At 39.7% G+C, this 26,848-nt stretch overlaps 1 protein-coding gene across 14 annotated transcripts in view; it reads left to right on the top strand.

Annotated features, from left to right (window-relative positions):
* Window positions 1-26,848, top strand: part of ARPP21 (cAMP regulated phosphoprotein 21) — a 268,867-nt gene that overhangs the window by 77,830 nt on the left and 164,189 nt on the right. For 2 of the 14 annotated variants that reach the window (XM_090050302.1, XM_090050293.1), the window contains exon 1: window positions 6,478-6,900. The exons of 1 other annotated variant lie outside the window; for it this stretch is intronic. The gene's annotated coding sequence lies outside the window, so the exon portion shown is untranslated. Of the gene's footprint in view, window positions 1-6,475; window positions 6,901-17,367; window positions 17,460-23,694; window positions 23,807-26,848 lie in introns of those variants that run through there. 11 more of the 14 variants (XM_090050305.1, XM_090050300.1, XM_090050306.1 and 8 more) reach the window with 9 other exon arrangements.

Genomic DNA, 26,848 nt, shown 5'->3' with positions numbered 1-26,848 from the left:
TTGCCTTCCTCATAACATCATGGTCATTATTCAGTGTCACACGATTCCCTACCAAGTAAACTCACAACCATTTTAATCTTGATCTGTGATCCTTGTCCAGAATGTTGCAGTTGTATCATCAACATTACTGTGTAGAGGATAAACATCTGTCACTCTCTCTATATGAAGTCATAATAGAAAAATAAGCCTACCTATCTGCGTGTCTACCTGTCCCCCTAGGAGAAGAGCTCAGCCGACAGACAGTCTTCTAGTCAAGACTCATTTTCTGCTTACGCAGCTCAGGAGAAGGAAAATGCAAAAGGCTAGAGCAGATCCATTAGCGGCTTCCATTACGTCAGACCTCAAAACACAATTGTACCAAAGCAAAAGCGTGGTTGAAAGACACCATCAAAGCCTGCCCTTCCAGCTGTGGGTCAGTCATCTCTTCTCTAATCTGAACAAGGCTCCTCAAGGGAAACCAAGAATCGGGTGCCCGTGGTGTCACATGGGATCTTCAGGAAGGATTGGTACCAAATTTCCTAAGGACCCTGCATAATGAGCCAAATGGAGATGAAGAAATTGTGACTCCTGCATGTCTGCCTTCGGTTCCATACTTTGGGACATACTGGCTTCCACGGTGAGCCTGAGATCCTGGCTTATCTGAGACAACATGAAGCCTTGTTAGCTTAGATTCTTGATTTTCCTCAGCCTCTTGGGCAACCACCAGTTTCTTGAAAGTCACCAGATTACCATCCAGCTGAATTCTTTGTCTCTCTCTCCTTCCACCATCCATCCTGTTTCCTTCTAGTCACCTTTCCCCTACTCTTGCTCTGGCTTTGCTCTAACCCAAATCTTGATGGCTTTCTTTTTTCCCCGTCTCTCACAAACTCCTGACATTTCTTTAGAAACGTTCACCTGTGCTTTCCTTTTTTTTTCCTTCCTTTTTTATAAAATCAGTTGAAGTGGGATTACTGGCTGTGCAGCATCCAGAGCAACTGATGAGTAGCTGGTGCCTGACCAGCTTCATCTGTGCCTGTTGCTATAGCTCTGTCTATAACTTAACTAAGTCAGAAGGCTCCTAGTGGAGCACTGTGTGGGGCCTCTAAGTAGCCAGCCCATTAACTATGTCCCACCTCTGCCCTCATGTCAGCCCCCAGGACTTTCAGGTGACTGGAGAGAAAATGAATAATCTAGTCTGACAATCTACAGCTACTCCAGGCATACACAGAACCCATGAAACACTGTGCAATAGGCTATTTGCACCCAGCTTTTAATGCTAGGGCTCAAATTATTACTGATTCCTTTGAGAGTTCTGGCTGAGTAAGGATGGCAGCTTCTGGCTCTGAGAGATCACAGGCACTACCCTGGAGGGTGTTGGGCTATGTGTCTGAAGATAGGCATTAAGGGAACATGTTTTCAGAAGATACAGATTTATTACATCAACCATTTGGGATCTCGGAGAGAAACTTAAAGGGGATTTTAAAATGTCAGAAAGAAATGATGATTTTCACTGAGTGGGAAAAATACCTTCCTTAGCCTTTTCAGCAGCAGATCACATTATGATTATTATTAGTAGTACTGTTGCTGTTGTTTATTTTTAAAAAAGGTTTAATTTATTATTCCTTCAAGCAGAGCTACTTTTTAGATTGGGGGACTGATCCTAAACCAATGGAGTCCTTTACAAAGCTATCATTGACTTCAGTGAGAGGAAGATTAGATCTTAGTTTTCCTTTAGATCCTCAAAACCACAGCAAGCTGCACACAAATGGCTTTGCTCATTTTCCATGGGGTGCTAATCATTGTGCTAGAATAAACATGTCAGCTCCCCCTGAAAAGTATTTAAAAAGAAAACCGTATTTAATTATATTCATGCATTTCTAATGGTCATTTTGAATATGATGTTGACCTTTCTAAGTCTGTTTCGAATACGGTAAATTTGTTAGAACATTTAGAACTTGAAACATAAAAACCTAAAATGAAAACAACACTCTTTTTTTCAGAATATTATGTTGCAATGTATTAATTATCGAGTGATTTAATTACAGAATCCTAAACCAAATCATTATATGCCTCCAATCACCACAGTTTGCAAATTACCCTCCTTTCACTGAAAAATGACTGATGCCTGAGGCTATGTGTAACCAGACCAGTAATGCAAGTTCATGATACCATATTAAACGTTGTTTTATGAAATAACTAAATAGTGGATCAGGGGTTAAAGACATGAATCCTTGTGCATGCTTATCTTGACACAAGTTTCCAGACTCAGTTATGCTTTGGAAGACAAACATCTTTTTTTACATACATGTATGTATTACACACAAAGCATGCAAGTAAAATAACTAGGTCCTTTGTTTTGAAAATATCAGCCCATATACTGAATCTAGTCCATTTTCAACCAGAAGCTTCCACTGCTTTTTTTGGTTATGGAAGGAATACATGTTTGGGTTTGTTTATGGCCCAGTTTGCAAACTGGTCTACCCACATGGTCTGTAGCTCTAGTTAATAGGGCCTGCAGGCCATTTAACATACTGAATTTAAGGTCCCAGTACTGAAAACTAAAGCTCAATATAATTTAAACATATATCTAAATACAGGTTGGGCAGGGGACTGGAGTTGGTTTTACAAGCCTTCTGAAAAAGCCTGACTGGGTAAACACATTTGCTTACAGACCTGACTTCTGTTGACTTACTGAAAGTCATGTCCTTAACCAAGGGAAAGCTTTTCTCCCTGGCGCCTACACATTCATTAATGTGCTGTAATTACAGCACATTAAGTTGAGTACCAGTAATTACAGGTACTAAATTAATGCGCTGTAATCGGCACTACTGCACAAAAACACCTGCATGTGCTTTTTTGTGATGTTAATGTGTAGTAGACTAATTCTACTGCACATTACTGCATTAGCATGGGTTTTGCATGCTGCATTAATGCACAATAGAATTAGCCTACTGTGCTTGAAGCATCTGATGTAAATATGCCCACTGTATTACAAGTTACTATGTGGGGCAGCAGACAATATCGCATTTCTCTGAAATGGAGATTTTCCTTTGTGCAGGAAAAATCCTACGAAGTGAGATATAGTGTTCATGTGTTCTTTTGGCTATGAGAAGGTCTAGGCAAGGCTTCTTGGGCAAAAGAAGATTATTGTTTCTTGTTCTGTAGATGTTGATTATGATCCCAGTCACTATCCTTGGGTCTTGAACTTGTAGTTCAGGGGCTGGCACAGGTATTATGTACAAATCCCATTTTTCCAAGTACCTCACATTAGTTGCTCTAGCTGGCATTTTTTCTCTAGCATTTAACAAACAATTTTTACCAAATGGTGGGAAGGCAGCAATAACGGCAACAAACTGTCTCTGCTAGGTTCTGATGTACAAGGTTCGATGGAACAGACTGCCAAGTCTGCAGGGTATGTACATAACATACATACGTAATGCCCATACATTTCCACCTCTCTCACTGGAATTAAGTGAAGCAACCTCTGGGGAAGGAAGTAGCTCAGGACACATTGCTATTTTGCATACCCATCTACCACCTACCCCCTTCCAACATCTACTGCTCAACCCTAATTATCATGCCTCCCCCTCTCCTGCTTTGCAGGCAGGTGGGTGTTGCAGAATGTCTGCTTAAGAAAGGAGTGATTCTTCAGCATCCTAATGCAGTATTTGAATTATCAGTGCTCTGCTGGATAGCCTGCTTTGGGGGAAGTTGGCCAGCAGAACTGTTAAACAAATGGCCTGCTCTGGGATAAATGAGAGTTGCATCATATATGGATCAGGCCTCTGCATCTACATCTCATTGATATTTGGGAGAGTAATACTTGGTCTATAATAAGGCAGTGTGAACATTTTAAAAGCGAAGAGATGGACTCCTGCTCTGTCTCTGTATAGTTTAATTTTGATGCTTGCTACTTTGTACTGTAACAGCCAACTCTTCAATACAGCAAGGCTTGCTTATAACCTTCTTTCTGCTATTTTTTGCTTGTTCCACAAGTTATATTTTACAGTGTAAGGCTATGTTAAATAATGAAATTTAAAATGGACGGAGCTCTACACCACGCTAATAGGAATAAGCCACATCAGGAGGTACATTAGTATTGTAGGCTTTTGGTGTACTTGGCTGAATGCCTCCGATCACTCAAGGTGTGCACCAACAGCCCGCTAATGCACACCCTGTTGTGGCTCATTGCTTGCTATATTCTTACAGTCTGATGCCATTCAGCAGTCCATTTTAAAGGCAGGTGTTGACTTCCGAAGGGAGAGGGATTCCAAGGGCTTCAACATAATACTTCATAAAGCCAATATTTTTTCCCTGCTTTGTGTCTTTAGCATCTTTTGGTTTGTAAAGTAGTTATCTGGCACTTGCAAGCCTGGAGAATTGTATTTTGTAAGTAGAATATTTTTGGTTTTGTTCTAAAGGGAGTGACTGAAAATACTACATTTGAAAATGGTTAATTTTAGAAAATCACTTGTGTGAGACAGAATCTGTTGGTCTGACTTTCTACAAAATTGATTAGACTATTTCATACTGTCTCAAGTTTATGTTTATTGCCTGTTTATTTTTCATGTATAGGATTAGTAATTACAGCCAGTACAAGCTACTTCTGTCTCCTTTTTGGTTATTGTAGTATGGGGCATTGTGCCACACACACATGATTATTCACAAAGCGTGCGTTTCCAGCAGTTGAATTGTTGGATCTGCCCTACATGAGGTAGGGCGATTGCATTCGGGCTTGTACAGCTATAATTTTGCTGCATATTAATAGCCACCTAGCAAAGAGGTAAATGTCCTTCTCTCGGTTGGGTGCAGAACAGTTGCTTTTAGATGCATTCAGCTGGGCAAAACAGGGACGGGCTTTTCAACTGGATAACAGGGGTGTGATGTCTGGGAAGCGTTTTGTTTTCAGTGGCTCTTTCTCTCTGCATTGTTGCATGCAGCCCAGATTGGGAACAGGACTGAGTCGGATGCTGGCTGGAGGGGACGCATTGAGCTGGGGGGCGGGTGGTAGGGAGGGGATCATGTGCCCCATATTGAAGCAGTTCAGATGCTCCCACACAAAAGCTGCAGCAGTCTTTTTTCCTTTCAGCAGCTCAGCTGATCAGCAGAGAGGCTGTCAAATATCCCTGAGCCATAACTGTGCTAATAAATTCCTCCCCAGTCCTGCGCTAACCTGTTCTCTGTAGTCAAGGGTCCATAGCTATATATCAATATAGATATATATTTAGATATTATCTATAGAGATATCAAGATATATAGCTTTAGAGGCATCAAGATCTATATCTATAGATATCTATCTATATAGATATCTAGATAGATATTAATATATCTTTTCTATATATCAAGATATCTATCTATATAGATGTCCATATATAGCTATGTAGCTAGATGGCTATCTAGCTTGTTATATAGCTGTCTATCTGGATAGCTATATGTGGATATCTAGAGAGATCTATAGCTCTATCTCTATATAGCTTTATATATATGTGTGTATATATGTATGTGTATATATATACACACACACATACACAGAGATATCTGTATAGTTATATTTGTAGCTATATAGCTACATACCAAAATATGTAGCTGTATCACTATATATAGACATATCTCTAGATAGATAGCTAAACAACTAGATATATGTCTATATAGATGTAGTGATATGCATATGTATCTATATGGTTATCTGTCTAAATACCTGTAGGCCTTTGACTCTGGAGAATGGGTTGAGAGTGCTGTCTGGGAGTGCTGCCATGCAAGTGAGAAGTCAGCTTGGTTGGCAGTTTCAGGGCCAGGATCTTCTTTCCTCACTAGAGCCTGGATTTTGTCCATATGGCCTCTCCAAGCTGGAATCTGAGAGTGATTACAAAAGAAATGGCACATTAGCTAGATAGATGGATAGATACCTGAGAGAGAGAGAGAGAAAGAGAAAGAGAGAGGAACCTGTGTGAGAGAGAGAAAGAGATGGACAGATAGATGGATGAACCTGAGAGAGATACCTGCAAGTGATTACAAACCCATGGCACACGGGACAGCCAGGCAGGCAGGCAGACAGACAGATTGGTGGGTAGATAGCATGTCTATATGGAGCAAGCTGGCTGGGTGGGTGATAGCTGTAGATAATAACTAGCTCTCTAGATCTCCCCCCTGCTCTACAGAACACTCCTTGCGGGGTGCGAGGGGCTGGGGAGGAAGAAGCAGCAAATAACAAGAAATTGCGGGAGCTGAATGAGCCTTCCCCTTATTAGTGCTGCTCCTGTGCTTTGTCTGTGGTGCCGGCTGGGCCGGGGCCGGGGCCGGGTGGGGGGCAGTGCGAGCGGATGACACGCCGTGGCGGGAGCCAGGCGCGCGCGCGCGCGCGCACACACACACACACACACACACGCGCGGCTCCTCTCCCCTCTCCGCGGTGTATTTCGCGAGCTGAGTGGAGGGCGCGGGGCGGGGGCCAGGCCGATGGCAGCGGAGTCAGCTGCTGTCGCCGCGCGGCAGCCGGGGCCGGAGCAGCCGGGGCCGGGCCGGGCCGGTGCGTGGGCGGGCAGCGCGGCTGCCCGGGCGGGAGGGGCGGCGGCGGCGGCGGCGGCAGGATCCGCGGCGAGGCAGAGCGACGCGCACACACACACACACACACACACACGCGCACGCAGAGGCGCACGCACACGCGCCGGGGCTACATAAGGCAGGCGGAGGGGCAGAGGCAGAGGGGCAGAGCGAGGCGCGGCGCCGGGCAGGAGGCGGAGGTGGCGGAGGCGGCGGAAGAGGAGACCATGCCTTTGGGGAAGGCGGCGGCCACTTGACTGGAGCAGCCTCGGCGGCGGCGGCCAAGTAAACAAACAGCCCCCCCTACCCCCTCCGAAAAAAAACCCCAAACCAAACCAAAACCCAAACTAAACCCACCCCAGAAGCTGGCGGGCACGCAAGGTAAAGAGCCCCCGGGCGCTCCGGGTCCTTTGTCCTTGTCCTCGGCGTTGCAGCATGTCTGTGTCCTCTTCGCTTCCATCTCCGCATCCCCTTTCCCTCCCCCCACCTCGGTTTGGGGCTCAGGGGGCACCAGCCTGAGGAGCAGGGCCCGGGCGCGGAGCGCGGGCACCCAGAGCCTTGCCGCCGCCGCCCTCGGGTGCTCGGAGAGGCGACCTGGACGCGGTCCTGGCTGTGCTGGGTGGGCACCGGAGATCCTGGCTCTGAAGCCACCAGCCCGGCTGGCATCCCGCTTGCATGGCAGCCCTGGCAGATCCTGGGGCTTGGCCCCTTTGAATGAATTGGCTGTCCCTGGAAGAGGCAGGTGTAGGCATAGCCTGAGGAAGTTTAATCCCCCCCCCCCCTTTCTTCTCTGTGAGCTACACTTCTTCTAGGGAAAAGTGGAAGGAGGGGGGGATGCTGTGGGCAGGGTACCATTATTTGTACCGGCCCTGGTTGACTCTTTGCACCATAACTCAAGCAGATGGTGAGGCATTTTGGCATGGCATTAAAGTGGCGGGGGGGACCTCAAAAACTGGGGTGATTCGGATGAGGCAAAGTGCAGCGGGAGCTACTAGGAGTGTTTGGCTTCTGGTAGGGCTTTTTTGGGAAATGGTCATCCCATTTGATCTGTGATAGTTAAAAAAAAATAATTGGAGCCTGCTTTCCAGACAGGCTCTTCAGTGTTATGGAGACATTTCAAAGTGGTCTGTTAACAAGAAATGCAGAAAGGCCAGTCCTTTTTAGTAACTGGAGCAGAGAACTTTTCCCTGTTGATCTGTGAAAACTAATGGAAAAAATAGTTGTGTGTGTGTGTGTTTCCCCAATTTGATGGGGGGGGGAAGAAAAGATTGGGGTTATTTGATTTTGATGTTTAAATCTTCCCACTGGGCAGTAGTTTGGTTTGATTGGAAATCTCCTGTGTGCTTTGTTAGCATCATTATTTTGTTGTGATCACAAAAGAAATCCTAGTTTGGGAGCTATAAACTTAATGCTGAATATTTCTGTAGTCTGTTGCTTTGGTAAGAAGTAGTGAATGTGACTGGGCTGCTATTATTATTATTTTTTTTTTTAATTGTCCCAAGTTGAATGTGCGTTGTTTCAACTGCATTGTTTTATAGATGTTAGTAAGGCATGGTCTCCTGTAGTGCACCCTTTTATGTACAGTTCTGTTAACTTATTGTTTTTTTCACATTCATTTGCTGTTTCAATCAAGTGGAATCTCCTTCTTCGGTTTCTGGTACATTTCTCTGTGGTAGCTATGATCCCTCCTCCCCAGGTGTATACGTTGCTGTTTTGTGTCTATTCCAGTGTTACCATTTACATTATGACATTCCTGTAAATGCACTGAATAATGAAATGAAACAAAAGGTGTAAATACAGGTGCTGTTTTGATTGCCGTTGAGACTCTTCTGACTTTGGTTATCTGGATGTGTGAATAAGTATAGATTTTTCTCTGCATCCTCCAGACCAAATACCCAAATCTTTAGACAGAGAATTAAAGCCAAGGTGTTGGGTAGCGAAGACATTTGTTAAACTGGCCTTCAACTTTTCAGTCACATAATTTAACTGCACACTAATTTTTGTTTTAACAGTCTTCGTCATGGATCAAGGCAAGTTTGTGTGCACAATTAGGCTTGCAAATTACTAATCTCACATTGACTTTGCTTCTCGGTTCCCATCTGAGCATGGTTACCTTGAGAACTGTGGCATTAGCACAGTTAGAGCATGCTCCACTTGGGAGTTCGGGTGTATTCTATTTTTAATGCCACTTAATGAAGAAGCTTCTCACTCTGCAATAAAGGAAGCATAATGGAAGAGCAGAGCAATGATTGGTTATGGATACTGGAAAAGAAAAATTGCAAAGGTAAAAGTGGTATATAGGATATGTAACTTATTCAACCCTTTTTAATATGTTTATAGTTCCTTTTATATCCAATAAGAAATTGGTTCTAACAGAAAGCTGATTGAATAGATGGTTTTAATTTTTTTTTTATTTTGTAGTGTCTGAAAAGAATTAAAAAATGACCTTAAGTTATGAAAGACAAACTGTGGATGGAAAATTGTTGGTATACGTTGGTGTTGACTTTTTTTTATCTGTACATCTTGATATGTTGTATAATAATTGCCAAAGAAAATTATCCTATTTCAATGATGAAATGTTTAATGATGAAAACATTATTTTAAGCCATTCTTAAAGCACACCTTTCTTGTAAATTTAGTGCTAATGTCTTGTTGATTTAATCTGTTTTCATTCTATATCATCAATAGCTACATGAAGCAGATGTATAAGGTTTTTATGCATTGTAATACTTAGAAGTTGTTTCAGTTGGTACCACAAATTGTTATTCTCTAATATTTTTACAAGGGAAACAGCTGTAATCTCTAGTGAGACAAACAGATAGATGGCTATCTATCTACACACACACGCGCGCGCGCACACACGAAAATTCCTATAGATTTTGCACAGTGTATATCATTATGCGAGATGTGTCTAGATATTTTTTTTTAAATGCTTTTCTTTTTTTAAGGAAATGTTCCATGAATTTCTAGAAAAGATATTCATTGCTTATTTGCAGCAATCAGTATATGCAGCACAGAATAAAAAAGCTTGTTCTTGATTTTAAAGATGTCACATATCAAATAACTCCATTCTTCCTTTAGTGTCTGTACGTTGGGCTGAATAACTTCTGAGGATCCAATCCTGTAAACCTTTTATTCATGCAGTTTAGTCCTTCTGTTTGTCCTATTGACTGCCTCGGCTGTCTGGGATTTACATAGACTAGTGAGTCCTCTGTAAATGAGCAAATATTTGCAGGATTGTATCCTGGAAAGAAATTTTACATAAAAACAATAAAAGAAATAGTGTGACCTCCATGAGAAAATGAATACAGTTAATCATGGTTCTCATGGTCAACTTTGTAGGCAAATAATATGTACCTAGCTTTAAAGCTATGAGCCAAGCCATGTTCCCTACTGATCAAGTAACCCCAGGTATATCACTGGGAATATTTGTCTGAATGGGGTAAACAGAATTGGTTTGATACAACAATATCATGGCAAGAATTTCCAGGGGTATAAGAGAATGTAAGAGGATTTTAAAAGTTCTAAACTAAAATATATTCTTAGTTTTCACCAAGTTTGAGCATATAATGGGTTTTAATTACTTTTGCATAGAATTATGAGGGTTTTTTGTGTGTTTAGGGGGTTTTTTTGGTATTTTTTTTTTAAACATACTTATTCTAGAGTCACGTCACATTCTCATAGTGCGGTTTTTCATTCCTTCCAGTTAGTAGGAGCTTTGGAAGTAAAAGGAATGTAGGATCAGGCTCAGTGATTTATGCCAGCACCATAGAGAGGTCCTGGGACAGATCTTCAGCAGCTGTAAGTTGGCATAGCTCCATTGACCTTAGTAGCAATGATTTACTTGATCCTATAATTTGGCCCACTATTTTTTCAATGTACCAGATTTTTTGCCATCCATAGCTGGGTTAAGTAATACATTTCTGTTTGAGTAACGCCATGGATTTCAGTGGGATTGCTTACAGACCAAGGAGAGGAATGATGTAAGAGTTGGAGTTGGAGCAGTGCTGATGGAACTTGGTACATGAACATTACTCCCGGACTGATGGCTTGGCCCAAAGTCCATTGAAGTCAATGGGAGTTTTTCTGGCCTAATTTCTTTACAGAAGAGAACTTGTAACTTGTATGATTATTTGAAGGGATTGACATTACTTTTTAAAGTAATTTCTTTTAAAATAATTATTAAGGATTGGCCAGTGTAAATGCAATCCAATAAACTTGCAAAATCCTTTTGTCCCTTTTCTCATTCATTTATTGGTTGTGTATTAATAATGGTTGGTGGAGGCAGTAAGCCAAGCAAATGTGTTGTTGTCTGTTGTCTTGAAAAATGAAAGATGCATTAAACAAATCATATGGAATAAATGCCAAAGGTTGTATAAAATCCAGTGGAAAGCATATGTTTCTGAAAGAAGTAGACATGGTATACCAAGACATCTTTGCGTGTGGTACCATGTACCATTTTAGTACCTAAATTGTTTCACGAAGGCTGTTGAAGGAATGAAACCTTTTGCGATTTAACAGGTAAGTCTGAATTTCCCATTTTTTTTAAAGGTGGGTAAACCAAGGCATAAAGTATTAAGCAACCTTTTTGAGATAACACAGCTAGCTTGTGGTGAAGTTTGAAAGAGAAAACTATCCCAACAAACAGTCCTGTGCCTTAAGCATTTGATGTCTTCCCATCTAGTTGGTGGTTAAGTTTTTTTGAAGAGCATTTTCTGCTTCAGATAAGCTATTTGGGTGCATTTCAGAGCAGTGGTGAAAGTGGTTTACTTTCAGAAATGAAAACAAATGTATAAACCAATGTGGATTTTTTTTGTATAGTTGATATTTCATTTAACTTTTAAAAATCATCTGTCTACACAGTAAACTAAGCACTTTTTTGCTGTAAGACAAAGAAAAAAACAGTCAATGGGCTTAAGAAATGGTTATTTGTTTTTTCTTGATGGAAATATAGGATGCGTTTCCATTGGCCTACCCTTACAAAAAGCGTGCTAATTCCATATTAAGAAATAGTGCTAGTTAGAATTTTGATACATATCGCTATTGCAGATTCCATGGTAATGCTAACTGCTGGCCAGCTGGAAAAGTCAACATTTTAATTACGTGTGTGTGTGTGTGTGCGCGCGCGCGCATACACTTTTCCAGAAGATTAAGAGGCAGGTAACCATTTATATACAGGGTTTCTTGCCAAGACAGCAAGCAATTAATGTGTACATTATGTTCTTGAAGAATACATTTCTATTTGTCTATGGAAGCCAATATTACTTAAATTTACCATTTATAGCTAAACTACTTGTAAGTAATTTGCCTTGGGCTTTCAGTTTTGAGTACCTTCAATTTTAGAGTCCATGTATTAAAACATGTGGTGGATGTAAAGTAGGTAAAATTGTCAACAACTGTCCTCTGCTTATGTCTTCTCTGTAATTCTTTCCATGTTTCTCTTTATCTTTTTTGAAGAAACTAAGAATAATCTCAGCATCATATTGATGCTTAATTATAACCATGTATGCTCATAAGGTACTTGTGTCAACCAAGGAGAGAAATTATACCTGTGACTGACACTTCTGCAAAACATTTCAGAGGTTCTTCATAAAATTGTATTAAAACCAGTTTTTTTTCTTGATTATACAGCTGTCTTGACTGCTACCGCTTCTTTTTAATTAAGAAAATTTCTGGTAATCCATCAGCAATAATCCTCCCATTGCGGCTAAGTGAAAGGACACCTATCTGGGAATCTCATTAAAATTTGTTTATAACTTTTTTTAATTGGTTTGTACATATATCTAGATACAAGCTTGTTAATTATTTAGGTATCTGAAAATGAAGTGCCATATTGTCTTATTTTTGTTTCTGTTTCTAAATTAACTTTTACTAACAAAAAAAGAAAATCTAGGGAGACGGAGAAAGCCAGAGAAAATGGAATAAAATAATCTTTATAGATTTTACAGCAGTTGGGTAACAAAGGGAAGTCTGATCTTACCTGGTCAGTTACCTTCATAATATACATGGTAGAATTTTTAAAATTATTTTAACATATTTTCCTATAAATTTTCAAGCATCTGGGGAGTCTGTCCTGATTTCTGTATAGTGATGCAATACAACACAATTTAACAGAAACGGAGAAAAGCAGCAATGTCTGGGAGTGCATCTATTATCTGGAGAGCTAGTCTTCTACAGCAATTAATTTTCAGTGCTTGTGAGTAAATGTAGATTTCCATATATAATAGTTATACCACAGTTCTCATGGCAAGCTTATTTACCTACTGAATGTGAAGCTGTATGAGATGAAAAGGAAAGTGTGTTTTGGATAACTAAAATACGAAGAGCTGCCCACAAATTGGCACACTTTTTTATTATTATTTTGGTGAATAAGACATTTGCTCCTAATCTTCTTCCCGGGCCATGAGTCACCATAAAAAATATATATATAAATAAATAAAGCCATGAGGAAGGTTGGGGGTACCCCTTCCCAAACACCTCATGTTTCCAATGCTTGCAACTTAGTTTTAGGCAATGTATCAACTGCAGGTACTGCATACATATTAAGTGGCAGTAGTTTGGAAATACTTACCTAGCTGGATAAGTTATTTTTTCCTAAACCAGAAATCTACACTTACGAGTCGAGAGAGAGCTTAACTAGTCAGCATGAGAGTATCCAAGGATAAAATATGATCAGTTAAATAAACTGTTTTTTGTTCCTTTCTCACAAAGTCTTTCTGTTTTTATTCTGTTGTTTTCAATCTATGCTGAAACATCCATACCAAATATGTGCATATCCAGTTGCTTTCAGCTTTCTTTTTTATCCCAAGCTTATTGGTCAAACAGCATTGATTGCACTGGATTCACAAAGTCAGCTGAACCAAGCTTACATGCCAAAATTTGGATCCTGTGATCAACAGCATACGTCTAATTAGCTTTTCTCAGTTAACTGCAATGCAAAGATGATGATTTTTTTTTTTTTTGTACATTTGTTTCCTTGCAAGTTGAATTCTTGCTTTTGTTTTTAAAAAGTAAATGTTTTCACAAAACGTTACAAATTTGGATTGTAGACTGTGCAGCAAGGGTATCGCAATTCTTTCAGTCTCGTTGACTTTAATGGGGCTTTTTATGGTGTCATGTTCTAGTGAGCATGAATAAAAAAAAAAATAAAAAAATCGCCCCCTGGCCTTGCGCTAAGAGAATTTGACAAGATGTTTCTGATGAATGAGGCTGCACTGTGTAAACCTCAGTAGCCAGATGCATGATAGCACCTTTGATAGTGTAATTGTTCCCTGTCAGATGAACCTGTATCTTTTTGTTCAGTTGTTCAAGCACTTACCAATCAATGATCCTATTAGAGTGTTACCTGAATAAGGACCTCGGGGTTGATGGCCTTTATATTAAATAGTTCCAGTAACAGGGACTTCTGTTATAGGGATGGAGAACTTCAGCACTGCAACCATTCATTCTTCCAACTTTATTTTAAATGCTTTGCCTTTTAGATGAATGGAAGTAAACAGTTGTTATGTCTTAGACTAATCTTCAACCTTTTTACGGCCACTTTGATCATACACAGTAATTATATTTCTATGTAGAAAAATGATTTTTCACCTGTGAGTGCATATGGCATTTCTAAATTGCCATAGACATAACATTGAAAATAATTGAAAATAGCTTGCCTAATGTATTGGAATATATGTTATGGAATCAAAGGTATTTATGATGTCATAAAAACCTCATGGAAAAACTCATCAACTTGGTCCTCGATAAAGAGTGAAAAAATTTATATCGCATGTCATTATTATGTGAAGTTTTAAAGGATGGAGATTTGACTTTCATGCTCTAGGCTTGTGCTTCTTCTAGGAAAAAATAAGGCCTTCTCACCAATAGAAAAATGCTAAAATAGTTCTATAAAGAGAATAATAGACAGGTAAAATAAGCATCTTAAAGAGCATGATGTCATAACATGTGCTGACATTTTTATTTTCTTCCAAAGTGATATCACTTTAAATACTGTAGACCAGTGCTTCTCAGGCTTTCTAGACTTTTTTCCCCACCCTCCCTTGTTTGATTCAAGGTACTCCTCCTTAACTTTTTTGTGAACTGAGCAGCATCCCATTGCTTTTTGCTTCATGGCATGGGGGTTGGGCAGCAGGGATGATGGAAACAAGCCTGAGCCTGCACTTATCTCCTCACACCTCAGGGCACCTCTCAAAAGGTCTCCTGGTTGGGAATCACTGATGTAGATCCACAAAATTTAATTTTTCATTCAGGTGTGGCTTTTATTTTTGGTTATCCTTTACTATATTCTGTGGGACAAAGAGTAAGTTGAAATAAACTATTAACCATGTTAAAAATAAACTTGTGTTTATTTGTAAACAAATGTATATTTGCTGCTATAAAATTGTCTGCTATACAAGTGTTAAATGAAATGGAAGGTCATCTGAAACTGGAAATGGAGCCAGAGAATTACATTAGATAGTGAAAAGACAGAAAATTAGCACTTTGGCATTAATAAAGATGAAACAGAGTTGCCAAATTAGCAATTCTGTTACTAGATTGAGAAACTTTTGGGGCTCCTGGCAACAACATGCATGTATTTAAGGATTTTGTATCTGTCTGTTATGCGTCCTTGGTAACTTTGTATAGTGACATTTCTGACAACTTAACGTCTTCATAGTGAAATCTAGGGTGTGGACAGACATGACAATTAAAACGTTTCTGAGATCTTTGAGACATAAGCCTGTACAGGTGGACCTTTGAAATAAGCCCTTTGAAAAATTCTAAAGGTAACTGAAACATTCTGAATAGTAGCTCTTGAAGTGAGGTCCTATTTTGGAGCTTTTCATTGTTGGTGACATGCAGAAGGACAGCACACATGATTTAAGCTGGGGCTAGGGTTGGAGCTGGGCTTGCTTTTTTTTTCTGCCAGATTGATGGAACTCCCACTGATGCTGCAGCTGGGCTCTTCAATTACAGTTTCCTCTGTGGGGGAAAAGAGATTTAAGGGATTTGGGAGTCCTTGCTGCCCCTTCACTCCTGCTTACCTCTTTTCTGGTTCTCTCCCTTCCCCTTTTACCTCCCAGTTCTTGTGACGGGAGGAGGAACTGAGTGTAGCAGGTTGCTACAGACTGCTCTCTCAACCCTTGGCTGGTGCTAGAGGAGGCTGCAATGTTTTTAAGCCATATGTGTGTCCCCTGGCTGAAATGCTTCCTTGTTGAAGTGTTTCCAAATGCGTTTCACTCTAAAAACATTTCAGTTGTTACAACGGTGTTACTTTTTGAGATTTGTCTAGTGAATTTTTGCTTTCCAGCATTGGAACACTTAGACTTTGGATTTCTTCTAAAACTGGAGTGTTTAAATTCATCTAGCCCCCATGGCTGCTTAATGGTTCAGGGCTAGTTCACAGGCTGAATTTGACCTCCATGCTGGATCCACTGCATCTTTTGGAGTGGCTGGAATTGGTACCACATACGTTGTGCGGTCCTGCTCTTGCCACTCCACGGCTGTGTTGCGCACAACACTGGTTAAGGGTTGCGATGCATGTGCCTCTGCTCCATCGTTTTGGGACATGAACTGGAACGGGCACTGTATGATGCACAGAGCCTTCCAGCACACCCTGCATGCTGCCTGCGGGTTAACATTGAGACCCACAAATACCCCTGGGTGCTGGATAACAGGGCTCCATGGGCTGCATCTTTGACAGCCCTACTCTTTAAGAAAAGAGGTGCAGGAATATAGCCTCTCCTCAATCTGTTTCACTTGGCTTGAGAGGCCTGTTAATTCAGAGTGACACTTACTCATTTGCAGAAGACTATCATGGGGTCTGTGCCTCACTGAAGTCCTACTTTAAACACTCAAAAGAGGACTTACATGAGTTGTAAATGTTGTTATGTGAGCCTTTTGAATTCTGCCTTCACTGAACAGCTGGCTCAGATGTTTCTGTATTGGTCTCCAGCCTGATGTGAACATGCTTAAAACTCCTTCAGCAAAAATAGTGACACAATGCTAAATGGAGAAGAGGGACAATCATGTGGTAGTTCCTCACCATGTGGTTCTTTGCAGGTCTATTAAAAAAAAATGCATATACTGTACTGGGCATGTGTGGCCTGATGGAGCAGGGGGAGAAAACTGGGATCACTGACTCCATAGTACGTGTTATGTTCCTGTATGAACACAGACACACTTTTTTTTTATTATTTGCCTTGGCATAACATCTAAGTAGCCTTGGACCCCATTGTGCTAGGTTCTGTACAACACGTTATAAAAAGACGGTCCCCACAGCAAAATGTTTATCACTGAGTTAGAAAACAGTAACTGGCAGATGGCAGAAGATGGGGATGTAAAAAGAAAGAATGAAGGAATGTTGGTTGGCATGGTAGGCAGCAACCTCAATATCCCAAAAGCCGAACAAATTAATGTGGTAATGAACGTAAAACATGACACCAGACTATGTTTGTATCTACTCCATCTGCCCACCCCTCCCAGTACTGGCAGAGCAGTTGTGAGCACAAAATAAGTTGTGGAGAAGCAACCAGTAACAAAGCATTTTACTAGCTTTTAAGTGCTGTTGATGAAGATGTAGGGAGGTGGGAGGGGCATGAAAGGCCTTTATGTCTGCCCAGGTATCCGTAACGTTTGGGCTGTAATTCCCTTAGATACCATCTACTTCCCTTCTAACAGATCGTGTCCCCTGCTGCACTGCTACCATTTCCTGCAATGCAGGAGGAAAATGTGGCAGGCACGTACATCTTTCAAAGACATATATTTCTTTGATGTATTTGTTTCTCCTGAGGCATTTTTAGCAGAGAGGGGAACAGGGACCATAAATTGTACTCAATAATACTAATTAGAATTTTTCTTTTTCAGATTATTTCTTGGAGAATGCTATGGTCAAAAAATCATTTCTAACTTTCTGTCCATTTTAATGACGTTTAGTATTCAGAAGATACAAAACCAAGGTGCATTTTTTTTTTGTTTTGTTTTGTTTTTAACTTGTGTTGTGTCCTAGATTTTGTTGTTTTTAAGACACTCTACAGCTTCATTAAAAGTCATTATCGGAAATTGTCAGGAAAAAAGGAAGATGACTTATTTTCCCCCTTTCCCAGCAAATCCTCTTTTTTACAATTATATAATTTCATTAACATAACTTCAAAATTTTGACATTATTCTATTGGTTCAAATCACTTAGCACCAAAGAGAAAAATACAAGGAACAGGTTTTTTTGGTTTTTAGCTTTGCTCTCAATGTAATAAAGTGAACTCTTTGAACTGTAATTGATATAGGTGAAGAATTTTATAGCCAGGGCCCATGGTTTTAAAGTGGCTGACTGATACAAGATAAAAAGAAAGCATAAAGCAACAAATACTTGAAGTGCATTGAAATACTACATTTCTCAGGAACTTTTGCAGTGAGACTTGAAGCTCCTGTCACAGTTGTGGTTGCACTGAAGTAGGCACAGTAGAAATCCACATTAAGGAACTATCCTCAAGATTCTGTCGTCTGAATAGGAGGGAGATGGAATAGAAGTAGAATCCTCACTAGACAGATGGGGAACTGAGGCAGAGGGAGGTTGTTTGAGTGTCCAGTAATTTCTTAAACAAGATTTTGCATTTAAAGAACTGCTGAAAAATTTATGTCATTAGGTATCAATGAAGGTCACAGCAACAACTTTTTTTTTTTTTTTAAATCTCCAGTTATGCCACTTGCAATCAGTGGCTTTACATATTTACCAGATCGTTCATTTAACAATTACCTCTTTTCCTGTGCTTTATGCGATCTGTTTTTTTAGGCAAGGGCCATCTCCTTTGCAGAGGAGCTGGTTAGAATACATTTCCCTTATTTGACGCTCCACCTTTTTTTTTTTTTTTTTTTTTAATAGCAAATGGAAAAAAAAGTTTTGGAGTGATGATGGCTCTGAATTTTTTTTTTGTCTGAATCAGTTGCATGCCAATATGACAGAATGCATTAATTTAGTCACAAGACAATATCCTTATAATTGTGCAAATTGCTTTTAAAATTATTTAATTCTGTAAATTATTTTGAAATGCAGTTCATTCCATCTTTCAAAGTGCATGAGTTCTAGGTCCCCAAGGTTATTTTGGAGGCTGCTTAATATATTAACATGATTTATCTAAAAGTTGAATTTTACTAAAGCAAGTTTATTTCTATCTAATATGTTTGTGTCCACCAAGGAGAAGATCTTGCCATTAAACTTGGAAGGAATTCTTTTAACTCATTCAGATATTCGGTTGAAATTAATCTGTTTAACTCCTTAAATTTTTATTTCATTCTTCACATAGATGAGAAATATAAATCCACATTTTAGTACTCAGTGAAATTTATGTTAATTTATGACACTCTCGTGATAATTCTGTGCCCTGAAATCTCAGTCCATTGATGCAGACTATCTTTTTTTTTTTTTTTTTAATTCCAAATTAATAATATTTACAATAGACACCATGCTGCTCAATTGCCTAGAAATCAGAATAGAAATGGCAAAAATATTGAGAGGCACTTAAAGCACTTCTGTAAAATCAGAGGAGTTTCACATTCTTGTTCTTTGGCTACAGACTCATGTAACGTCTTACCATGAAATACTGTAATTTCTAGGAGAGAATAGTGAAATAAATAGTGATCGGGTACAGTGTATAATGTCACTGGACTATGCATTGCTGGGTAGTAAGACCTGAATGAAATCATGTAGAGTCTGTTTTTTCTCTTTTTCCTTCTGTTTCACATATATGTTGAATAAACTTGAACTGTGTACTGTAAGATGTAGCTTTTTTTCATTCTTTACATAATATAAATTACAGTGAATATGTTGACGTAGGTTGTGTGACCTGGGGGGGTGGGAAGCACAGTAGGAATCTATTTTAAGGTATGTTGAAAAATGCCTTTCTTCAAAGAAGTAGGATAAGCACATTTCGTGTTTTACAGATGCGCATACTGAAAAACCCATGTTTACTGACTAGCAGCATCTCACTGGAATATTGTATAGGGATCTTCCAAAACATGCAACATAGACATGCAGATCTTTGAAGGAACAAATCTTGCCTATGATGTGGAAGAGTCAAAACTTATTTTCCTGTAAATTTAACTTTTTTGTTTGCCTTCATTGCTGCCAATGAGATTCCCAGAGAAATCCCTGTATTCAGTTGCCAGTCTGATTTTGATTTATTTGTTTTTCAATATTCTGGTTGCTGTTGGTGTCTAAATCAGTATACCTGTGCTGAACAAATTAATGCACTCATTAGTGACATACAGTAATAAAGAGGCGATGGCAGTCATCTGAAAACATGTTAATATGGGAGGAATGGACTAGATTCTAGGTGTGGTTGAGAATCGTTTATTGATCCCAACACGACAATAGCAGCACACCTTACTGACAAATTTCAGTCACCCTTGTTCATACAGAATCATTCATTGTTTCAGTGGGGTTACATAGCAGTTAACATGTGACTCCTTAATAGTAGACACAACTTTAACACACAACTTGTATGGCCTTTGGCCAGATTTATAACTGTGTATATACATACCTGTTGGGTATTTACAGTGATGGCCTAGAAGAGGTGGGATGAGCTCCTTTATAACATAGCAATCCTAGTCCTGTGAAGGAAAATCGCTGCTTGTTTTACCAAAATATAAGTCTTTAACTCTATTCTTACAGATATAGACTTGAAAATGTTCATTGGTATAAACCAATTACAGGGATTGAAAGAAATGTGCAACTTGGCTCCAGACCTGTAGCATGAGGCTGGCATAACTAAGGTATCCTTGCACCAAGCACATGCGCACCTTTTTTGCTGTAATGTGAATAAAGGAAGCTGACAGTTTCTACAAGAAAATTCTCATTAGCCCTCTGCTAAATCCTTATGCCAGTCCTATACATAGGTATAACAGAACTGTGGTAATCATGGACAGAAATTAACTTAAATATATGAGAACATTTTTGTAAACTTTCCCAAAATGCAAAGGTTGATCAGCTTTATCTGTTGATATCAGTGATGCATGCAGCAACTGTAAGAGGAAGAACCATTCTCGCTCCCCATCCCTGATCCTTACCTTCAGGTGTCAAAGGGAAATTACCTATGCAGACCAGGGACAGGCATTACACACAAAACGGTTGAAGTAATCTGAAATGTATTTAAACCTGTAACAGAACAGATGTTCGTTGTACATGAATCAGTTTGAAAATGATCGAAACCAGTTTGAGAGAAATCTGGTTGAATGTAGTATCAGACTGAACTGATTTGGGTCAAGCCAGTTTATGCACTGTCTGTCTATCCCCTTGCTGGTTTAAGATAAACCAGACACTCCCAGCATGCTCTCTGGGCTGGGCAGAGCTCTACTCTACTCTGCTCCAGTGAGCTGGGCTGGCCCCTTCCCTCTGCTTTCTAGCCAGAGCAGGTCCAGAATGTGGCCTACCATTAACCCGTGAGGCAAACTCCTCCCTCTGTTCCCCTCTTTCCTCCTTCTCCCCCACCTCCAACCCCTTGCTGGCAAACCCTGGGGATTGCAGCTGGGGTTTGCCAGCCCCAGCTGCATTTCCACAGCTTGCTGGCAGCCAGGCAGGGATGGAGGGGGTTTGGCTGCAGTCTCTGTGGCTTGCCTACAGTCAGACAAGGAGGGGATTAATTGCACAGCTGTCCTGGAGTGGCAGAGGGAGTAGTGAAGAGGGCCAAGCTAGTCCCTTGTGTGGAGATCGAAGCCCTGTACCTGTGAGCCCAGAGCTAAGACATGTAGGGCTAGTCTGAGAGGTGGAAAGTTTTGACAAAGACCTGACAATCATCACACATGCTGGAGATGTAATTAAGGGAAGTTGCAGATGGCTACATTCATGGAATTATAAAGCAGAACCTGTAAAAGGTAGGAACAGCTAAACAAAGCCTTTCTGAATGCCTGGCTGTAAGGAGACCTGCCCTCAGGATTAGTCTAACTTAAAATATAAACCAGGAAGACCAGGATTAGTTTTACTAAGTTGTGTATGTTTTACTGGGCTGTATCTTGGCTTGGGTGAAGATTTTTGGTAGTTTCCTGTTTGTATACTTTGCAAACTGCTGTGTTCAATACGTGCTTGCATCAGAGAAACGATTTTTTTTTCTCCATTCCCCACTCCTCAGTCTGACATCAGCTGTCCTCCTCTTTCCCCTGCCAACTCCCTGCTGGTGGCTGGCATCCCCTGTGTTGTGCTAGCCCCGGCTGGTGCCGGGAGAGGTGCTTCAGCAGGGAGGGGTGAGAGCCTCAGAAGGCGTCCCTCTTCCCTTTTCTCTGGTAGTGGCTGGCAGGCATGCTCTGGCATACCCCAGCTTCTGGCTTGAGCCACTGCAGGCACGTGGCTGCATTTCCTGGTTTAACAGAGAATCTCTGTTCAGTTACTAATCAGTTTTAAGCTGTGCAGCTTAGAATAACCTGCAAAGAATGAATCAATTCAGGCTTGCGCTTTTTGAATGTCTGTCCCTAGTTGCAGTGTCCATAGATTTCAGTCTACTGCTCACCAGCCACTGCAGCGGTATGACGTAATGTGAGGTTAAGTTATCACTGCACTGAGTAGGAGTTCACTAGCAACTACACCAAAACTTTCACCATTGACACACTCTCCTGGGCTCATTTGAGAGCTGCTGCTCCTTTGACGAGTGGCTGCCAGATAGGACAGTCATCTAGAATAGGCTTCCTGAGATACTAAAAAGATGGAAGCTTGGAGCGCATCAAGGGTTTCTGGTCCAGAGTGTAGGTACTGTAAGTTGACAGTGGAGAAGAATGCTAAAACTTGCACCTTTCTGGGAAAGAGAATATGGCATTTTGTCCAGGAGAGTAGTATTTTATCCAAGGAAGTTTTACGTAGCTGCTCTCTCATTCAGTGAGGTATCTAAAAAAAATCCCTTAAAACTTTGGAAGCAAATTGGTGCAGACTACTTAAAGAAATACATGGAGGAGATGATGTAAGTCTCCCACTTGGAAATTGAAAGACTGTCTTCCCACACTTTCCACAAAAAAGCAATGGCTTAAATGAAGACTAAAAATTATATAAATCTGCATTAAGCTCGCTGTGGAAATGAAACTGAAGTATTACATTTAAGGAGGATAAATCTTTCCAGGCTACTATAAAATGTTGGATCTTCATAAAATACAGTTTAATGTTGACCTGAATAAAGGTTTTCAAATAGAAGTCAAGTTTTTGCAGTGTTTATTCCCATGTTGTTATTGAAAATAATGGTCATAGTATGGGGAAAAATGACGAGGTAAGTATTAATCCCAATTCAAAACAGTATAATGTCTCATGAGATGCATTTAACTTCCACTAGTGTTAGTCAAACTATATGCTCTCCAGAAGGAGACTGTATCCAATAATGGGATGTCAGAAAGTTTGGAAGTATGGTATAAGCATAAGGGAAATTCATAGTGGGATTTGTTTCTCTGTGACATGGTTTATCTTGGGTGGTAGAACACAAAGATGAGGTGAGATTCTGGGGAATTAATTACGTTTGATGTAGGCATGAGTGTTACTGATCTCCATCTATTAGCTCAGTGTTTTCAGTTGTTTGGTATTTTAAGATAATTGTTGTGAAGTAATTGCCTATCTCTTTCTCTGTGGGATTTAGAATATTCTTGGAGTGGTAGAATACCATATGGACCTGTATATTGAAATGGTCAGTGACAGGAAGGGAAAGGGTTTTCTTCTCAAATTATGTCAAAGCAGCAATGTATTTTAGCACTCTTTGTGTAGAATACCATGAAGATATTTCCTTTTGCAGAAAGGAGATGTGGCTGGGTTTAAAGGGGGAGGGGAAGGGGGAGTCCCAGTGCTTCCAGAAATCATGTGACTCACTATTCTTAGTCACTGCCATCCTCTGCATGGATATGTTTACAAGGACTATTTTCCAATAAAAATCGTAAGAAAGAAATCGCATCAAATAGGAGTATCATCAGTCTATGGTCATAGTTTCAAACTGGGACCTCTGTACCCAGACACTTCCTTCAAAGAAAGCACAGCCCCAGAACACCTATTTTATCCCAAATATGGACTCCACTATGTTTTATCCAAAATATGGAAGACAAATTCTAGGAAAGCGAGGACAGTCAAACTAACATATTATGAACAGCACAGAGTGCTTCAAGGGTGAGGACTGCCTCATGTGGTACAGCAATGCAGAAGATTTCCTAGCCATGTAAATCTTTATTATTCCACTTTTTCTTTATAACCTGTATCTGTTTTCCTTGAATTCCCTCTTCCCCAGGAACAGTTTTTAGAAGCCAGGATGCCCATTGGGAAGGAGAATAGAACTCTGCAATGCAAACTGATGAACAGGTATCCTTCTCAAAAGTGAATCTAGGAAAACCAAAAAAGGATGACTTTTGAAGTGAAAGCATATTGTCAGAATTGTTTGCACTTTGCAGAAAAAATCCAACCAATAAATAACCTTATCAAGCAGAGATTTTTTTTTTTTTTTATATATATGAATTTATACCTAATGGTAGATGATGAGGGAAAAATCAACTGAATATACCATCTCAGGAGAGATTTTTTGAAAACTTTGGGAATGGAAGTGTTTGAATACCAAAAAGTTTGAAGTTAGCTTCATCGTCTACTGATTACCATGTAGACTTTGCATTGAAAATGTACAATAGTACGTGCTATTGATGTAATGAAACAGCTAAAATTATATTAAGGAAATACATTTTCTTTTGTAGTTGGAGACTAAAGAAATCTTGAGAGACGAGCTTTTTGATGACATGACAAGGAAATGGGAGGAAAAACTCCATACAGTGGACAAACTTAATATTTTTTTTCTTTAGATAACTAATATAATACATTCATCTTTTCATAATTCTCTTTTTTATGCTTTTTCTGTCTGTGCTATGGGAATGTTGACATTACTGACAGTAACATCTGGAAGAAGATGGGCATTGTGATGCAAGTTTGAACTCTATTTTTCTCTGTGTCCTTAGCTCTCCCAGGAAGTATATCTGAGCCATTAACTGTTTTAAAACAGTTTTAAAACAGTTATTTCAATCTCATTAAATACAGAATGAGACCTAGAACTGCATGTAGATTTGTTTTTTTTCCCCCACATGTATGTATATCTGTTACTAGTGCCCTTCATTCTCTTTTTCTCTCTTACCGTTTAAAAAAAAAAAAAAAAAAAAACCAACAAAGTGATGGGGCGGTGGGAAGGCAAAAGTTTTTATTATAATAATGTCCCAGGATAAACAGTTTTCTCATATTTCATTTCTGAAGCAGTTTGGGAGGCTAGAACGAATTGTATTGCACTTCAGTTTCCCTGTTAATGTCTTTCTGTGTCTCTCTCTATTGATGTCTGTTTGTATATTTTAATTTTTCCACATGTATGTGTCTACATTTTCATTAAGAGGGGTAAATATCAGCTAAGTTTAAAAAGAATGCTAAATTTTTAATCGCATGCTACTTTTTCAGTCGCACATACCAAGTAATTACAAGAATAGTCAAGTAAACTAAATCCTTTTTACGAAGATGACTAAAATTACTTCATTAAAAATTATCATAGGCTTAGAGTTACAGTTTTTAGATCCTTGTTCTTCATCCTGTTACTGTTGTGTGTTAGTACACCCTGGGTTTCGTTATCTATGTATGCCTTTGGCTTGACACGTTTTCTGCCAAAACCATTTTCTGCATTTTATTTTCTGATCTGGTCATGTGATTGCATATGGGTTGATAGTAGGATATTCCATAAGTACTATTTAAGAATATTAGCAGATCTCAAGAGTTAGGATTCCTGAATATGTTAAACACAAGTTTTGGACATGTTGACATTAAAGTAGTTTTAGGGCTTGATCCAAACATTATAGAAATCAATAGGGATATTTCAGTTGATTTATTTTGTCTTCAGATCAGACCTCAAAGAGTAAACATGTATAAGCCGTGAGGGTAACTTTTCAGAGTATGCCTTTGAAGCCTGAAACTTCCACAAATGAAAGAATATATTCCCAGAAGCATAAATTTTATGTGTTCAGTGCAGCTTAAGTCAGGATTTTTGTGCAGCCATCATTTGGTAGACCCAAACAAATAGATTTAAAAAAAAAAAAAATACAAACCTAGGAGGCTTTTGATATAATCACAGACTCATTTCTGTCATCTTGCTAATTAATGTCCTTATTTGCCCTTTCTGTATAGCTGATATATAACAAATTCTCCCCTTCATTAAAAATAGCTTGTGTAACAAATGGCAGTTAAAACTTTATTTTACTGATTCTTAGGACTAAATACTATATTTACTCAAATATAAAACAGCCTCCCAATCATTAAATGGAAAATGATAATTTTTTAAAAATAATTTTCTAGGCATAAAATTGTAATTATTGGAGGTTTAGCTTTGTCAACCTCCAACTGCTACAGCAGGGAAAACTAAATCTGGGGGGTCAGGTAGCTCTTTCCTTCCTCCTGCCCCCAACTTCTTCTTCTTCCTCCTCCTTCCCTACTTTCTTTGTGTCAGACATAGTAATGAAGGGCAAATTTAATTTGCATATAGTACCTAGCTGATCCAGAATGAGGCATTTTACCTTTTTTACCTATCAGAGTTAACAGTGTTTCATGGTGACTCCATAGCTCTGGACTGCTTAGTATGCATGTGTGGGATACCCACAAAGCATTCATGTGCTAATTACCCCACCATGACTGGAACTAGGTATTCTTGTTACGAGTCCTGGGACCTTCCAAAAATGTATATGGAGATGAGGGTAACCTGGTCTGGCTTCACCTCCTGCAGGGTCAGGCAATACTAATCATATGCAAGAGGTTGAAGGGACGCAAGGGGGGTGACAGATTCTGGGCAAACTGTTTGGGGCCCTGTTTGATGTTTGTCAGACATTTCAGGCTGATGAAACGGGAATCATTGGAAATGGGAAAGCCATTTCAGCTGTGGAAGTAAGGAGGAAGTTGCAGTGTATTCAGTGTAGTGGCTCACCATTACTTGAAGAGTAGGTGCTGAGGGGGACTGCTTAATGGGTCATATACCTTGCTCAAATGGGCTGCACTAACTTATCTTTGTAGTAAGTTCCCATCAGTACATTTAAAACACATGGCCTATATTGGGTACAGTCATGCTCGGTGTTGGCTGTATTTATAGTTGGTTTCCATTACTGAGTGCACATTGCTTTTGGGCAGAAGTTTAAAGATAGATGGTATATTTCATGAGGTTTCCTTGTATGTAAATTTAAGACAGTGGGTTCCCCCCCCCATGTTGATTGGAAGGGAAGGGAGGAGGGACTTCATCTTGTATTTGGCATTTGTTGCATTAGCTGACACTAGCTTATGTACAAGCGGTATCTGTCCTACCCTCTTCACCCATAATAAATGACAACCAAATTCTGTTTT

This window comes from Crocodylus siamensis, chromosome 5, assembly GCF_052110815.1.
Source record: "Crocodylus siamensis isolate JL-2025a chromosome 5, ASM5211081v1, whole genome shotgun sequence".
NCBI lineage: Eukaryota > Metazoa > Chordata > Crocodylia > Crocodylidae > Crocodylus > Crocodylus siamensis.
Note: the sequence above shows the minus strand (reverse complement) of the source record. Positions and strands in the feature narration are given on the sequence as shown.